This window comes from Crocuta crocuta, unplaced genomic scaffold (assembly GCF_008692635.1).
Source record: "Crocuta crocuta isolate KB4526 unplaced genomic scaffold, BGI_CrCroc_1.0 scaffold39, whole genome shotgun sequence".
Classification (NCBI taxonomy): Eukaryota; Metazoa; Chordata; class Mammalia; order Carnivora; family Hyaenidae; genus Crocuta; species Crocuta crocuta.
The window spans coordinates 8,480,949-8,495,748 of record NW_027533334.1 but is presented as its reverse complement, the minus strand read 5'-3'; the positions used below and the strand labels follow the sequence as shown (position 1 = coordinate 8,495,748).

General features: G+C 42.1%; 1 long non-coding RNA gene across 2 annotated transcripts in view; it reads right to left on the bottom strand.

Moving 5' to 3' along the window:
* Window positions 1-14,800, bottom strand: part of LOC144218324 (uncharacterized) — a 70,453-nt gene that overhangs the window by 1,336 nt on the left and 54,317 nt on the right. Inside the window, exons 1-2 of one of the 2 annotated variants that reach the window (XR_013331111.1) lie at window positions 9,018-9,145; window positions 3,377-3,512 (exon numbers count right to left, since the gene is read on the bottom strand). This is a non-coding gene — a long non-coding RNA (uncharacterized LOC144218324). Of the gene's footprint in view, window positions 1-3,376; window positions 3,513-9,017; window positions 9,146-14,800 lie in introns of those variants that run through there. The other variant, XR_013331112.1, reaches the window with a different exon arrangement.

The following is a 14,800-nucleotide window of genomic DNA, read 5'->3' as shown; positions in this document are numbered from 1 at the left end:
TCCACATGGTTGCGAATGGCAAGATCTCATTCCTTTTCATTGCTAAGTAATATTCCATAAATCTTTCACCTTTCACCTCCTGCTTCTTGCCTCCCAACCGCTGTTGGTTCTCTTTCCTCCTTATTCTTAAAAAACTCATCCCCAGGGGCACCTGGGTGGCTTAGTTGGTTAAGCGTTCGACTTTCGCTTGGGTCATGATCTCGCGGTTCATGGGTTCGAGCCCTGCGTCGGGCTCTGTGCTGACTGCCAGCTCAGAGCCTGGAGCCTGTTTCAGTCTGTGACTCCCTCTCTCTCTGACCCTACCCTGCTCACGCTGTCTCTCTCTCTCTCTCTCTCTCCTAGAAATAAATAAAACATTAAAAAAAAAAAACTCATCCCCAGCTTTCCCTTGACTTCTGTGGTTTTAGCGTTGAAAATCCCATCTCCCTTGCCACCTTTTTCCTGCAGCCCAATCCCAGGCGAACTGGGACAACTTGTCATCCTTCTAATAAGAACTTTCCTTTAGGCTACAAACATTCTAAAGACAACAGAACATTTCAGTTACTCCAGTGGCAGGTATTAGTGGAGTTATTCGTTAGGGAAGAATTTCTAGAGCCTTGATTTGGGTCTAGAAAAAAAGAGCACAAATCTGCCAGGCAACAAGTAGGAAAAGGGCATTCTAAGAAGCAATAGCATATACAAAGGCATGGAGTTGACTCCACCTGAGTGAAATAGAAGGCCAAAGATCAGCAGGAGGACAGAAGTGAGGAAATGGAGAGATTTCTAATTCTGGAGACAGATCTTTCAGTAACAAAATAGCAGATAACAGGCATATTCATATGCAAGTCACAGTTGCTGAAAAAGAAACCCTTTTGACTGCCAATTTAGCTTAGCTGTGCTCTTGTTCCCATCCATTGCTGTGAATAATCAAGAATTTCCAAATTTCCCACTACTCCCGATGGAGAATATGGACTGGATCCAGTCCTACCTATTATACTCATCCTGTTAGCTCCTACTGTTAACGTGAATAAGTAAGAAATCTGATGTGACTAAACACCACCACGGCTGCCTGATAGCAAAAGGCTATTTTCTTTTTGACCCACTACTTCCATGTAAACATCTGACTCAGAGCATCTTGTCTTCTCTCCAGGGACTCAAGCAGTCAAGTTGATGAAACACCTGAATATTATGCAGCAGAACTTGGATTCATTTCTTCTCTCTTCCAACTCTTTGCTCTAAACATCTGTTTTCCCTGTGGAAGCCTGACTTCATCAGCAGAACAACAACATGGCAATCCTATATATAACTGTGCTCTCAACGCTGAAACTTCCGTGTGTATATAGTGTTCGCCTGCTCCCTGTGGCTTCCTTAACTGTCTTGATAATCCAGTAACTAACAATAGTGATTCTTTGTGTTACCAGACTTCACCAAAATAACTACCTATCATTTGCACCACATTGAATTATGCTGGTCTTGCGCAGTAGGCACTGTTGGTTGCCTACCAAACACCCATTCTCCCGCTTTTCTCTACTAGAACCATAATTTTGCTCAGGTATAACACAGCCACGTGCCTCAGGGAAGGTGACTCCTGCTAAGGGCTCTGCCACTCCTTTGGAGGGATTGGCCAGTGACAATCAACGAGATGCAAGAAGTCAGCTAGGGTCCCCCTCTATTCTTTCTTTTTTATTTAATTTTTTAATTTTAATTCAAGTTAGTCAACTGCAATTATTAACTAAAGGCCAATGAAAGACTCTGCCAATTATCGTTTTTAGAAGGTTGTGTTACAGTCATTTTGTTGACAGCCTGAAGATGTGGCCAATGCTGAGGATGTCTAAACAAAGATGGAAAGATCCAGACAGTAGTTTGTGAACTTCTGGCCAGTGCTCTTATTCTAATGTGCACTACGCCGAGACACTTTTGTGAAGGTGATTATTTTCAGTGTTGGAGGTAGGAAGTAAAGGCCTTAGACTTTTATCTTGGAATGAATTTTTCCCAGAAGTTTTCACACCGTTCACTCCTTCACTCACTTGAGTCTCTGTTGAAATGTTACCGCTTCAGAGAAGCCACACTATCTGAAAGAGAGACCCCTGCCTCCCCAACATTCTCCATCTCCTTATTCTGCTGTTCTGATTCATAGCATGATCAATGCCTTACACTGTTTTACACTTTTATTTGTATATTGTCACTCTTTCCTCACTGGGATTTAAGCCCATGGAAGCATTTTGTTCACTAAAAAACCTTCAATAAAAGCAGCTGGCACAAACATCAACAAAGCTAAAAGGCAACCAATGGAATGGGAGAAGATATTTGCAAATGACATATCAGATAAAGTGTTAGTATCTAAAATCTATAAAGAATTTATCAAACCCAACACCCATAAAACAAGTAATCCAGTTAAGAAATGGGCAGAAGATGTGGACACTTCCAAAGAAGACATCCAGATGGCTAAGAGATACCTGAAAAGATACTCACCATCACTCATCATCCAGGAAATACAAATCAAAACCACAATGAGATACCACCTCACACCTGTCAGAATAGCTAAAATGAACAAATCAGGAAAGAACAGATGTTGGCAAGGATGCGAAGAAAGGAGAACACTTTTGCGCTTTTGGTAGGAATGTAAACTGGTGCAGCCACTGTGGAAAACAGTATTGAGGTTCCTCAAAAAAATTAAAAATAGAACTATCCTATGACCCAATAATTGCACTACTAGTTATTTATCCAAAGGATACAAAAATGCTGATTCAAATGGGAACATGTACCCCAATGTTTATAGCAGCACTATCGACAACTATATATATATATACACACACACACAACTACACACACACACACACACACACACAATGGAATATTACTCAGCAATAAAAAAGAATGAAATCTTGCCATTTGCAACAACATGGATGGAACTGAAGTGCATTATGCCAAGTGAAATAAGTCAGTCAAATAAAGATAAATACCATATGATTTCACTCATGTGGAATTTAAGAAACAAAATGGATGAACATAGGGGAAGGGAAGGAAAAATAAGATAAAAACAGAGAGGGAAGTAAACCATAAGAGACTCTTAAATACAGAGAACAAACTGAGGGTTGCTGGTGGTGTGTTGGGTGGAGGGATGGGTGACGAGTGTTAAAGAGAGCACTTGTTGTAATGAGCTCTGGGTGTTATTTGTAGGTGATAAATTACTAAATTCTACTCCTGAAACCATTACTACACTATATATTAACTAACTTGGATTTAAATAAAATTTTAAAAAAGGAGCCACTGGCACACACTAGATACCCCAAAAATATTTGTTTAATAAATCAGTTAGGCTTGAATCCTAAGGTCAAGAAATACTCAGATGGCAATATTATTTTTAGCCAAATAGGAACTTAATCCAGGGACTTACCATAAACTGAAAGCAGAAATGTCATGGCCATTGCTACACTTGACCTTGTTGCCTTTGGTTTTGAAGACAATGCATCCGGCATCCCTGAAATCGTTGTCTAGTCCCAGCCCACTGACACACTCAGAAGCCAGTAACCCTGAAAAGACAAAAGGTGATATAGGAGAACCAAACCTCAATACTACTTGAAATTAATGGCTTTGGCCATATACTGTCAGTTTAAAGAACTTCTCTCATTTCTAGACATCCTGCAGGGAAATTAGAGAAACAAACTCAGTCACAAAGCAATAAAGGGCACTGCTAGAATCCAATCCCACTAAGTCATTCATTCACTTATTCATGGATTCTATTCACTCAAAAAACGTTCATTGAGGGGATACTATGTGCGAGACACTGCTAAGCTAAAATCCTTTCTGGAATAGTGTTTGCTGTTGTTATTGTTCCAGTGATAATGGTTATTGTTTTTCCTATCACCATCATCTTTATCATTACTCATGCAATGTGGGAGACATGTGAAGGCCACCATGGAAACCTAAGGGAAGTCATCTTCATGTCTGCTGACTTATTTTTCCCACCACGGGGAGAGATGATGGCATTTATCAAGCAGTCTCGCCTACACCTCCCTGTAAGTTGTTTTATTCTAAGAATTGATCTTTTGATCTTGGGGCTCCAGTATCTAAGTTACTGAGTCATAGGAGTCAGAGTGGGGGACATTTGGGCTTATTTCAGAGAGGAAACTCCATTCCTCTACTTTGGCAATATTTTCCCAGTTACAATTTAACCTTAGGATGGTAATGGGAAAATGAATGTCTGCAGTGCATTAAATCCTCATATTTACTCTCAGAGCTTGAGCTGGGTGGCTACCATTTTTTAGATTCAAACATCATCTTTCCAAATTTATCACTATATTATACAATGACAACTCCTTAGGAGCTAACAAGATGCCAACCACTGTTCCATGCATTAAGAAATAGTCTGTTGATGACACTAGGAAAATTAGATGGTTACCTTTTGCAACAGTTTCCAAAGACCTTCGATAAGTCTTAACACCTTGAAAGATAAATGAAGGAAAAGAAGGATTTGCTTGTGCTAAAATGTTGGCAAAGAAACAACTGAAAGCTATCTCTGAACCCATCCAACAACTCCCTTCTTTATGATTCTCACCAAGGACTCCCTATATCTCCTTGGCATCTTGACTTCCTTCCAAGTATCTGTAGGACTTCCCTTTGTGCCCCAGGTGGGCCTGTTGTCACTAGAAAGTTGTCAACATGATGCATTGTGTCCCCCTGGTCTGTTGTAATAAACGACTCCAAACTGGGTTGCTTAAAACAGTAGAAACTTATTTCTGAAGTCTTAAAGACTAGAGTATGAAATGAAGGTGTCAGTGGGGCCACATTCTCTCTGAAGCCTCTGGGGAGGAATCCTTCTTTGCTTTGCTAGCTGCTGGTGGTGCCATCCTTGGCATTCCTTGACTTGTAGATGCTTCTCTCCAGTTTCTACCTGGTCTTCACATGGTCATCCTCCTTCTGTGTATCTCTGTGTCCCAACCTCCTTCTCGTTAAGGACCAGTCCTTAGAATTAGGACCCATTCTGATCCAGTGTGTGACTTCATATCTGCAATGACCCTATTTCTAAATAAGGTCACATTCACAGGTACCAGAGGTAGGACTTCAATATACCATTTTTGAGAGCACGCGCGCTCATATGCGCGTGCGTGCACACACACACACACACACACACACACACACACACACAAACTCTGAATCTTCTGATCTGAGAAAAATCCTCCAAATAGAATTATAAACATGAGCCAACACTTAGACTCTCTCGACCTCCCCTGTGAAACTGGGATAATTCCTGCCTTCCTCAAAAAGCTTGCTGCAAATTATAATGAATCAACTTTCTTCCTTATTTCCCCCTTATTTCCTTCACTCCTTCCTTCTTTTCTCCCCCTTTCCTCTCTCTCTTTCCTCTTTCATTCCTTTGTCTCTTTCCCCTCCTTACTCTTCATAAATACTTAGGAATACTTACCATGTATTGCCAACAACTCAATGTTGGCACTATGGAAGACAGAACGATAAAGTGAGGTCCCCACACTCAAAAAATTGGGACTTTGTAGGAAGATTTGACTGCACATAAAAATTGTAATGTAAGGCAGAAGGTGGTAATCAGCATAACAAAGTCATAGACATGGGGACATAAAAATACAGAAAAAACAGATAGACTCCTGCAGAGAATCAAGCGAGACATAAGAGCTTGACCTTGAAAAATATCTAGGATTTGGATTTTCAAAGATTAGAAAAAGCATTTCCAGTTGAGCCGAATGAGCAAAGATAGAGAGACAGGAAAACACATGCTGTATATGCATTTCTCTGTGTGTCAAGGATCCCTCATGTGTCATTGCAGCACACATATTTTAGTAGTTTTCATGGGAACAGAGATTGGAAGGACTAATGACTAGTGATCACCCCTGGGAGGTAAAAATTTCCTTTGCACTTGTATATAGTTCTCTAATTTTCTTCAATGCTCATGTATTATTTTTAATTAGGAAAAAATAGATCTTTTTTCAAGAAAGATTTTCGAATCACCCCATATAGTCATCAACAGAAAAAAGAAAGAAATCAAGCATTTCCAGATACAACATTATAATTGGCCGAGATGACTTCTTGGTCGCGGAGGAAGAGAATGTGACATGGAGGAAGAGAATGACAGGAGAGGTGGTCGATCAATCAGCCGGTTTCTGCGGATACTGGTGCAGCGGTCTGTACTCGGTTTTTTCTTTAGATAAGCAATGTCTGCCCTCTGCTGGTCCTTCAAAGGTTACCAAAGGCAGGCGTTTTTCCTTGCTCAGCCTTGTAAGACAAAGTGATAAAGAGACCAGCTATGTAGGGACAGCTGGGTGGCTCAGGGTTGAGCACCAACTCTTGATTTCGCCTCAGGTCACAGTCCTAGGGTGGTGGGATCCAGCCCCCTGACAGGCTCTGCCCTGAGTATGGAGCCTGCATTAGATTCTCTCTCTCTCTCTCTCTCTCTCTCTCCCCCCCCACCATGCTCACCCTCTCTCTTTCTAAAAATAAGAAAATAAAACAAATAAAATGACCTCACATTTCAAAAAAATTTTAAAAAATTAAATGACTTCAAATTAAAAAAGAGAGAGAGAGAAAGAAGGTATGTAAACCTCGTCATTAGAATCTCAGAGGCATTTACTTTACTACCCTGGCCAGGTTTTCAATGGATTTAAGCGTGCTTCTTCATCAGAGAGAAGAGTCTACTTGTTCACCTCCCAGGAGCTAAGCCTGACCTCAGGCCTATCCAGATCCCCCTGTCCCCAAATCAGAGGAGTCAATTCGTTGGCAGGAAGGCAGTTTGGTCCTGCTTGCAGGGGACAGGGAGCAGAGGGTGGGAACCGTCCCTGTGAAGTGCCTGCGGGCAGGCAAGGGGGTTGAACACATGACAGGCAGGGGAGGGAATCAGGGGTATTTCCTAACTCAAGAGTGCTGACGATGGTTTCTTCTGAACTCAGCTGAATCGAGTGATAACGTTAAACCACAGTTTCTCAACCCTATTAACTTTCAAGACTGTCTAATTCTTTTTTTTATGTTTATTTTTGAAAGAGAGAGAGAGGATCTGAAGCCGGCTCTGCGCTGACAGCAGAGAGCCTGATGTGAGGTGTGGACTCACACACCGAAGTCAGACACTTAACCAACCAACTGAGCCACCTGGGGCCCCCAGACTGTTTCATCTTGGTCACAGGACTGTCCTGTGTGTTGTAAGGTGCTTAGCACCACCCCTCACCTCTGCCCACCAGATGCCAGTAGCATCCCCGGGGAAGTTGTGACAACCAAACTTATCTCCACACATTGAGAAGTCCCCCACAGCCCGTGCAGAGAGAGGGAACGAACTCACCCTGTGCTGAAAGCCACTGCTTTAGATTAGACCCGGCTTCTCTTCAAAACCTGAATCATAGGAAGTTATAGAGATGTTAACATATTCATAGCCAGGGGGCAAGAGCCTAGTACTGATTCCAAAATGGGTATTGGACACTGCTTGGATAAGAAATAGAAAAATCCCTTCCCTCTTCTTGCTATTCATATATTTGCTCATTTCTCAAATATTTGCTGAGCCTCTACTGTGTGCCGATCACTGTGCTTGCACAGAAACTTTCTGGTTTTCTTTGTTTTTTTTTTTTAATATGTCAGCATTTTTTTTATTTCAGAAAGCACTGGGATAGAAGGAAACTTTTAAGGTATCATCTAAGCCAGTGAATTATTCCGTGATTAACAGAGGTGGATTTATTTTCTTTTATATGGTATAAATGCGTAATTCCTGGGGTGCCTGGGTGGCTCAGTCTGTTAAGCGTCAGACTTCAGCTCAGGTCATGATTTCACGGTTCAAGGGTTCGAGCCCCGCATCAGGGTCTGTGCTGACAGCTCAGAGCCTAGAGCCTGCTGTGGATTCTGTGTCCTCCTCTCTCTCTCTGCCCCTCCTCTGCTCATGCTCTGTCTCTCCTGTCTCTCAAAAATAAATTTTTTAAAAATGTATAATTCCTACCAAATGATAACATGTCTTTAGATAGTATGTCCAAATTGCATGAGTTAAAGTGATCTTGTGCTATTGTGAATATAAAGGGAATTTAAGTCTTACAAACTTTCTCAGACACTGTAACTATTTGTTTATGTTTTTCTCTCCCTACTAGACTGTCTGCTCCTTAAGAACTTCTTTGTATTTGCTGACTGCAGGTGCTTACTAAATGTTTGATGAGGGAATGGAAGAATGATCTTCCAGCCTCCTAGCTGAGGATTTCTCTGGCTTTATAACTGAGCTTGGTCACTGTTTCCTGTTCTCTCGAGATAGAGATGCAGATAACATTTAGGCTTGAAATTTTTCCAAATCTCTCACATATCTTACAAAATAATTTTAAAATTAAATTAATCCCCAAAATACACCTTGACTATAGGAGTGGTAGCAAGTTTCCCTTTTACACTGAATGAAATTCAGAGAAGCTGTCTCCTTCCTTAGTGGTCCACTAAATATTAGTCTCTAAACGTGGGATTTGAAAGTATGTATAATCAGGTGGTAGGAGAAGCATCACTACCTGCTGAAGAAAAAGACAGAGTTTAAACAGCATCAAAGGCAATGCAGGCTGGGACCTTGTAAAATTTTGTTGAACATAAGATCACCGCAAAAACACTGGTTCCAAAATTGTTCCATTCAATGGAGTTAGGCTTCCATATTCTTGCAGAAAAACTTACAGGAAACATTTTGAGCCACCAGAGGGTGCTCTACCAAAATCCAGGGGAACTACCTCAATGAGCTCCCGAAGGAGCACTCACATTTTTTTTTTTTAATTTTTTTTATGTTTTACTTATTGCTGAGAGAGAGAGACAGCGCGAGCAGGAGAGGGACAGAAAGAGGAGACACAGAATCCGAAGACAGGCTCCAGGCTCTGAGCTATCATCACAGAGCCCGACACGGGGCTTGAGCCCATGAACTCTGAGATCATGAACTGTGTGGAAGCCAGATGCTTAACCGACTGAGCCACCCAGGAGCCCCAGAAGCACTCACATTTTGAAGTCCCAAAGCTCTCGTGGCTGTTTTCCCAACCAATCCTCCGTAAACTCTGCACCATGGAAAAGCACTTTACCTTCAGCTCTAGATTTCTAGATCAGGACACCATTTCTTAGTGGCAGAGTCACGTGGGATCAGTGTTGCCTTAGACTGGAGTTCTATGTCAACTATAATCCTTTTGTAGTAGCAGGACCTGTCTTCTTCTTGCATCTGCTTGTGAATATAGGAATTTACATACGGTTAATTTATGTTTTCCACTTTTCTTAAGTGCACTGATGATGAATAAATCAGAACAATATGAGAACATACCCGGCTGTAACATTTAATTTAGCAATTAATAATTAAGATTAAAAGAACTGTTTGTCATTTAGAAACACCAGGATTAATCCTTTTAATTACCATCTGGATTCCTTTTAAATTACCTGGTGTGCTTAATCCTTGTTTACTTTCACTTAAAAGCCCTCAAATCTCACTAATTTAGCACACCAGATATTCAGGCTATCACCTTAGCAGAAAACCAAGCAAAATATGATGGAACTGAACACTGGAACCATAAAGTTGGTGGAAACAGCATGGAGGATGGAAGAGACCTACCTTTCAGTCCACATCAGCCACCCATTACCTTCAGGACCCTGGGTAAGTCACTTCCTGTCCCTCAATTTCATTCCCTTCCTTTGTAAAATGACAGAGGGCCGGACTGCAACAGAGGATTTAACTTTTTATTTTTAAGTGAATTCAGAGCACCTGGTGACTCAGTCAGTTAAGCATCTGCCTTCGGCTCTGGTCGTGATCTCACAGTTCCTGAGTTTGAACCCTGTGTGGGACTCTGTGCTGACAGCTCAGAGCCTGGAACCTGCTTCAGATCCCCTGTCCCCCTCTCTCTCTGCCCCTCCCTGCTTTCACTTTTTCTCTCTCTCTCAAAAATAAATAAATAAAAATTCATTTTTAAGTGAGCCCATTCTTCTGTAATGGAAGAATGTTCTGTCAATGTCCTGGCTCTAGAGAGATGGTAAATGGATTCCATTCGGCTTCACACAAATGCTGGAGGTTTACCCTTCCTCACTGGACCACCTCTCCAGGTCTCCAGAAACAGGGCCCCCATCAATCATGGGGATGGGACTCCTATATGTGGGACAAATATTCCAATTCAAGTTTTCTACATGGAGTAGGAGTCTATCCCAAATGTGCTCAGTTACATGTTTCAGAAGCTAAATAGTAGATTAAGTGAGGGAACTACTTCTTTAATTTAACAAGGAAACTGAGTAGCAGGCAAGCCAGCCCTAATGTGGCTGCCCAAGGACTGGGGCTCCTACATTCCTGCTCTGTCATCCTTAGCAAGTGGTCACAAAGTGTCTGGGGCATCTCCAGCCATCATGTCTCCCTTTTAGGCAGAAAAGGGAGAGAAAGTAGAGGGTAAAGATCCATGCCAGCTGAGTCCTTCCATTTCTATTAGTAAAGCAATAACTTTCCTGGAAGCTGTCCACATGCCCACATGACCTTGAAGGAAACCTAGGAATTTTTTTAAATAGTTTATTGTCAAGTTGGTTTCCATATAACACCCAGTGCTCATCCCCACAAGTGCCCTCCTCCATGCCCATCTCCCCCCCCTTTCCCCCACCCCCAGTCCTCAGTTTNTAGTATCTCAGTGTGGTTTTGATTTGTATTTCCGTGATGAGGAGGGACGCTGAGCATTGTTTCATGTGTCTGTGGGCCATCTGGATGTCCTCTTTGGAGAAGTGTCTGTTCATATCTTCTGCCCATTTCTTCACTGGATTGGGAAACCTAGGAATTTTTTTGATGAACACATCGCCACCTTGAACCAAATTGGAGCTATAAAAGTAAGGGGAAACAAGTGATCTTAACTACTTACATCTGCAATAACCTTATTTCCAAATAAGGTCATTCTGAGATGATGAGGGTTAGAACTTCAATACATACATTGGGTTACACAATTCAACCCATAACTAGTAGCTACTGGTCTCCTACTGTGTTCATAAGCTCCAGTGCCACCCTTCTGGGGTCCATCGCAAGCCAGTCGGCTGCTGGAACAAATCTTGAGGGAGCAAAAGCCTTCCTTCTGCAGACATACCTCTCATCTGATATAATGCACTTTGTACACACGCCATATTGACTGGTCACACCTGGTTCTTCCATCAGTCTGTGAACTCCCTAAGTGTAGGGACTATATTATATTCAACTTTGAAGAGTAGAGAAGTACTGGGATAGTACCTGGTACCTGCATGGAGACTTCAACAGTTGAGGAAAGAAAGGAAGAAAGAAGGACAGCAAGACTCAAGTGTCTGTTGGCTCAGCAGCCCCCACCTGTGAGTGACACCAGGCCCTCAGCTCTCCCTTCCCGTTCTCTGTTGCACCTCGTTTCTCGCACATGGACCCCCTTCTCTGCCTCCATACAGGCTTTGCTCTGGACTGCCAATAGCTACTCTGATCCCAGCCTGGATGTAAGAGCTCTCCGCGACTCCTAAATGACATGAACTCCCTCTGAGCACTACAGCCATATCTGTGATGGCCTTTGAATCTCAGTACTCTCCCTGACAAGACCAGGACATGGAGAGCAGCAGCCCTTCCCCTGATCACCAACCATTAGTTCAGCCTAATCCCTGCATAAATAGCTGCTAAGCCTTAAGGAGTACTTACTATATGCCAGGAGATTCTATTCCATTCTATTCTCACACAGGTCAGTTAATTGACACCTCATAATAATCCAATGCAGTGGAAACTATTGTTATCTCTACTTTACAGATGAGGAAACTGAGGCTTGGAGAAGTTAAATATCTTGGCCAAGGTCACAGCTAGTGAGTGTGAGAAACAGAGTTTGACTCCAGGCAACCTAACAGCAGTTGGGCCAAAAATATCCAAAACTTGGAAGCAGAGGAAAAGACAGCTGACCACCTTTTCAGTGCCATACGGGAACAGTACAGACCCACTCCAGAATTATCCTGTCCTCTCGGGGCTTTTCACCCTAATGACTCACTCTTCACTATTGATTAGGTTCTTCTGCAACTTTGTGAGGGTGTATGCTGACTTGTTCAGAGCTGAGTGTGACTCAAATGATCTCTGACCTGAAGGAATGCGAGGGAGCTTCTCTCCAGTGGAAAAGGTAAGTCCAATGGTGACAGCTCTATTGTCCCCTAGGAGATTAGCCAGTTTCCAGCTAGAGCAGCAATCTCATTCCGGCAGCCTTTCTTTCAGTGACTAAAAATACTTGAGTCTCAACTATAAGCCTTTGACCCAGGTTTACCATTCTGTGAATTCCTTCATTCATGGATTTAATTAAATGTATGACACGGGCTCATTCTATATGAGGGTTAAGTTTTTAATGTATTGAAATTTTTACCCGGCACACCAAAATCCACAGGTGTAACCACTATACAAGAATGAATGAATGAATGAAGAAATGAATGAAAGTTAAATCAGAAGACACTGGGTGTTATATGGAAACCAACTTGACAATAAACTATTTGTAAAAAAAAAAGTTAAATCAGAAGATATATGTTGGTTATGTTTAAGAAGGAAGTACAAACCACAACTGAAACCCACCAGTCCCTGAAAGAGTAATGAGTAAGCTGGTACGAAAGAGTATTGTTACTCTATATGCTAATTCCCCATAAATATGGTCTTTAGCCTGGAACAGCAAGAGCTAGTCTGGGAATCCTGGCTGTTGGTTGCTTTGGGAGTTTGGTGAAAGTGAGACAGACCTTTGAGACCAAGTTTGGAACTTACCAAAGAGCCAGACGTTCCCCCAGGAAACTGAACTGTGATATAACTTGTTGGGGATTCTTAAAAGGGAACACAATTAACATTTTTACCAAATGGCCTGGCTCAGGAGAAATGGAGCACCCCAATTTAAGACTGCTAATAGAAGTTAATAAATGAAATAACCACAACACAGTGCATGATATGGTTGCTTGGAATAGAGAGGGCACTTAATAAATATTTAACGAGTCAAAAACTTGCTCTGTGGTGCAGAGAAATCACTTCTGCAAAAAATAAAATGAAGTTGAACCAATCCCGTTGAAGACATCTTTCAGAGCTGTTAAAGACATTTTCTTTATTTGGGGAAAGATTATGACACACATACTTAATTCTAAGTCACTGCTAATAACTTGCTAATAGTGCTAATGGAGTTCTTAATTATATCGGAAAGACCATGAATGACCTATTTTTCAAGTGTTTGAAAATGGAAACATACATTAGGAAGCCATTGCATCTTTCTGGGTTTCTTTTCTGGGGTGGTTATGGGTATTTATGGTTTCTATTTGAGGAAGGATTCCACCAGCACACCATTGGGGAAGGGAGACTGGAAGCAGTATTAAGGGATGACGTTAGAAAACATTGGTAAGTTTCAAGAAATGAGCCCCTAGTTAGGCAACATGCTTACTAATTGATTCAAGGCGCTCTTCTAAACGGTAGGAATACAGACATACACCAAATGCAAAACGTGTCTTACCGTCTTGGAGTTTAGGTTTAGTAGGGAAAAATAGACATGACAAAATAAAAAAGAAATGCACATGGTAAGATAGAGGGTGATGCTATGGAGAAAAGTAGCACAGGAACAGGGAAGAGGGAATCCCAGGTGGAGACTGGGGGAGGAGCTTGTGATTTAAAATAGGATGGTTAAGGATGCCCTTAGTGAGGGGCACCTGGATGGATCAGTCGGTTAAGCATACGACTTCAGCTCAGGTCATTATCTCACGGTTCATGGGTTCAAGCCCCGCGTCGGGCTCTGTGCTGACAGCCAGCTCAGAGCCTGGAGCCTGTATCTCCCTCTCTCTCTGTCTCTCTCTGACCCTCCCCTGCTCATCCTGTTTCTATCTCTCTCTCTCAAAAATAAAATAAAACATAAACAAAAAAGGATGGCCTCAGCGAATACATACACTAAGGACGTGAGGGAGCAAATGATAAGGATATCTGGGGAAAGAGCATCCCAGGAAGAGAAAATAGATCTGGTAGGGGTTTGAGGTAGAGGACTGATCTGACCCACTGAGGTCTTACCAGAATCGCCTGGCCGCTGGATTGAGAACAGATTGGAGAGGGGTCAGAGCAAAACAGGGGAACGAGTTAAGAGCTGCTGCCCTACTGGCTAGAAGCCCCTCTACCCAACAGCCTTCACCTCCAAAGGCCAGGCCACTTGAAAACATGTCCAGCCTGCTCGTGCAATGTCACCTTGCAGTGATCAGATTTAATCCCTGCTCCGTGAGAAAATCAAAGAGAAAGGGGAAGATAGAGCTGGACATGAGGGTTATAGTTTCCCAGGAAATAAAGAAAAAAATAAAATTGCAATCTGCGTTTTTGACAGTTAGGGAAATTGAGTGGACTCAAGTGTCTTTAGGAAGACAAAAGCTAATGTTAGTAAGTTAAAAATAACGACGCGATACAGAGTGTGCTGGAATAATTAGACTTGAAAAGGGGTCGCCCCAGTGATCTCATTACATTTCCTCAGGTGACTTGCCCAGGCAGTGGCAGGTGAGTAATAGGAAACTGCTAGATGGCCAAGCACAGTGGTCTAGTCTTAAAAACCTGTAATTTAATGTTGAAATAAATGGCAGAGCCCACAAACATCGACATCAATTAGATGATAGTTAAAGAAAATAATACACACTAGCATCCTACAGATAGGTCTCTTTGGATGTACTGTCACGCTGTCCTTCGCTGGAAGTCAAGATGGTGAGCTGCCGGGATCCTTGGACACCTGCCAAATGTGTATGAGTAGAGTTTCCTGTACATTTAAGTTGGACAACACCGTTCACTTTAGAAGGTTTGTAGAGTTTTTTCCTAAACCACACATATTGAAACCAAAGCCCACTGCTTGGAAAGCTGATGCTTTGTTGCAGATAAGTG